Source organism: Callorhinus ursinus, unplaced genomic scaffold, assembly GCF_003265705.2.
Source record: "Callorhinus ursinus isolate GAN/ISIS: 27379988/994484 unplaced genomic scaffold, GSC_fseal_2.0 scaffold31, whole genome shotgun sequence".
NCBI lineage: Eukaryota > Metazoa > Chordata > Mammalia > Carnivora > Otariidae > Callorhinus > Callorhinus ursinus.
In genome coordinates, this window is record NW_027397093.1 from 19,932,762 (window position 1) to 19,936,239 (window position 3,478).

Consider the following 3,478-nt stretch of genomic DNA (forward strand, 5'->3'; position numbering starts at 1 on the left):
CATTTGTATCTTTGGGGTAAATACCCAGTAGTGCAATTGCTGGATCGTATGGTAGCTCTATTTTCAACTGTTTGAGAAACCTCCACACTGTTTTCCAGAGGGTTTGCACCAGCTTACATTCCCACCAACAGTGTAAGAGGGTTCCTCTTTCTCCGCATCCCCGCCAACATCTGTCATTTCCTGACTTGTTAATTTTAGCCATTCTGACTGGTGTGAAGTGCTATCTCGTGGAGGTTTAGATTTGGATTTCCCTGATGCTGAGGGATGTTGAGCACTTTTTCATGCGTCTGTTGGCCATTTGGATGTCTTCTTTGGAAAAATGTCTGTTCATGTCTTCTGCCCATTTCTTGATTGGATTATTTGTTCTTTGGGTGTTGAGTTGGATAAGTTCTTTATAGATTTTGGATACTAGCCTTTTATCTGATATGTCATTTGCAAATATCTTCTCCCATTCTGTAGGTTGTCTTTTCGTTTTGTGGACTGCTTCTTTTGCTGTGCAAAAGCCTTTAATCTTGATGAAATCCCAAGAGTTCATTTTTGCCCTGGCTTCCCTTGCCTTTGGTGATGTTTCTAGGAAGAAGTTGGGGCGGCTAAGGTCGAAAAGGTTGCTACCTGTGTTCTCCTTTAGGATTTGGATGGACTCCTGTCTCACGTTTAGGTCTTTCAACCATTTGGAGTCTATTTTTGTGTGTGGTGTAAGGAAATGGTCCAGTTTCATTGATCTGCATGTGGCTGTCCAATTTTCCCAACACCATTTGTTGAAGAGACTGTCTTTTTGCCATTGGACATTCTTTCCTGCTTTGTCAAAGATTAGTTGACCATAGAGTTGAGGGTCCATTTCTGGGCTCTCTATTCTGTTCCATTGATCTATGTGTCCGTTTTTGTGCCAGTACCATACTGTCTTGATGATGACAGCTTTGTAATAGAGCTGGAAGTCCAGAATTGTGATGCCACCAGCTTTGCTTTTCTTTTCAACATTCCTCTGGCTATTCGGGGTCTCTTCTGGTTCCAGAGAAATTTTAGGATTATTTGTTCCATTTCTTTGAAAAGAGTGGATGGTATTTTGATGGGGATTGCATTGAATGTGTAGATTGCTCTAGGTAGCATGGACATCTTCACAATGTTGGTTCTCCCAATCGATGAGCATGGAACGTTTTTCCATTTCTTTGTGTTTTCCTCAATTGCTTTCTTGAGTATTTTATAGTTTTCTGAGTGCAGATCCTTTGCCTCATTATTTAGATTTATTCATAGATATCTTATGGTTTTGGGTGCAATTGTAAAAAGGGATCGACTCCTTGATTTGTCTCTCTTCTGTCTTGTTGTTCGTGTATAGGAATGCCACTGATTTCTGTGCATTGATTTTATATCCTGCCACTTGACTGAATTCCTGGATGAGTTCTAGCAGTTTTGGGGTGGAGTCTTTTGGGTTTTCCACATAAAGTATCATATCATCTGCAAAGAGTGAGAGTTTGACTTCCTCTTTGCCGATTTGGATGCTTTGATTTCTTTTTGTTGTCTGATTGCTGTGGCTAGGATTTCTATTACTATGTGAATAGCAGTAGTGAGAGTGGACATACCTGCCGCGTTCCTGACTTTAGGGGGAAAGCTCTCAGCTTTTCCCCATTGAGAATGATATTCACTGTAGGTTTTTCATAGATGGCTTTTATGATATTGAGGTCTGTACCCTCTATCCCTATACTCTGAAGAGTTTTGATCAAGAAGGGATGCTGTACTTTGTAAAATGCTTTTTCTGCATCTATTGAGAGGATCATATGATTCCTGTTCTTTCTTTTGTTAATATATTGTATCACGTTGTTTGATTTGTGGATGTTGAACCAACCTTGCAGCCCAGGGATAAATCCCACTTGGTCATGGTGAATAATCCTTTTAATGTACTGTTGGATCCTATTGGCTAGTATTTTGGTGAGAATTTTTGCATCCATGTTTATCAAGGATATTGATCTGTAATTCTCCTTTTGATGGGGTCTTTGTCTGGTTTGGGGATCAAGGTAATGGCGGCCTCATAAAATGAGCTTGGAAGTTTTCCTTCCATTTCTATTTTTTGGAACATTTTCTGGAGAATAGGTATTCATTCTGCTTTAAATGTTTGGTAGAATTCCCCTGGAAGCCATCTGGCCCTGGGCTTTTGTTTGTTGGAGGATTTTTGGGTGACTGCTTCAATTTCCTTAGTGGTTATAGGTCTGTTCAGGTTTTCTATTTCTTCCTGGTTCAGTTTTCATAGTTGATACATCTCCCGGAATGCATCTGTTTCTTCCCGGTTATCTAATTTGCTGGCATATAGTTGCTCATAATATGTTCTTATAATTGTTTGTATGTCTTTGGTGTTGGTTGTGATCTCCCCTCTTTCATTCATGATTTTGTTTATTTGGGTCACTTCTCTTTTCTCTTTGATAAGGCTGGCCAGGGGTTCATCAATCTTGTTAATTCTTTCAGAGAACCAGCTCCTAGTTTCGTGGATCTGTTCTACTGTTCTTTTGGTTTTTATTTCATTGATTTCTGCTCTGATCTTTATTATTTCTCTTCTCCTGCTGCGTTTAGGCTTTATTTGCTGTTTTTTCTCCAGCTCCTTTAGGTGTAGGGTTAGGTTGTGTATTTGAGACCTTTCTTGTTTCTTGAAAAGGCTTGTATTGCTATATCCTTTCTGCTTAGGACTCCCTTGGCTGCATCCCAAAGATTTTGAACAGTTGTGTTTTCATTTTCATTGGTTTCCATGAATTTTTTTAATTCTTCTTTAATTTCCTTGTTGATCCATTCATTCTTCGTAGGATGCTCTTTATCCTCCATGTATTTGAGTTCTTTCCGACTTTCCTCTTGTGATTGAGTTCTAGTTTCAAAGCACTGTGGTATGAAAATATGCAGGGAATAATCCCAATCTTTTGGTACCGGTTGAGACCGGATTTGTGACCTAGGTTGTGATCTATTCTGGAGAATGTTCCATGGGCACTTAGAGAAGAATATGTATTCCGTTGCTTTGGGATGGAATGTTCTGAATATGTCTGTGAAGTCCATTTGGTCCAGTGTGTCATTTAAAGTCTTTATTTCCTTGTTGATCTTTTGCTTAGATGATCTGTCCATTTCAGTGAGGGGGGGTGTTAAAGTTCTCCACTATTATTGTATTGTTGTCAATGTGTTTCTTTGCTTTTGTTATTAATTGCCTTACATAATAGGCTGCTCCCATGTTAGGGGCATAGATATTTATAATTGTTAGATCTTCTTGTTGGATAGACCCTTTAAGTAGGATATAGTGTCCTTCCTCATCTCTTATTACAGTGTTTTTTAAAATCTAATTTGTCTGATATAAGGATTGCCACCCCAGCTTTCTTTTGGTGTCCATTAGCATGGTAAATGGTTTTCCACCCCCTCACTTTCAATCTGGGGGTGTCTTTGGCTCTAAAATGAGTCTCTTGCAGACAGCCTATTGATGGGTCTTGTTTTTTAATCCATTCTGATAGGCTGT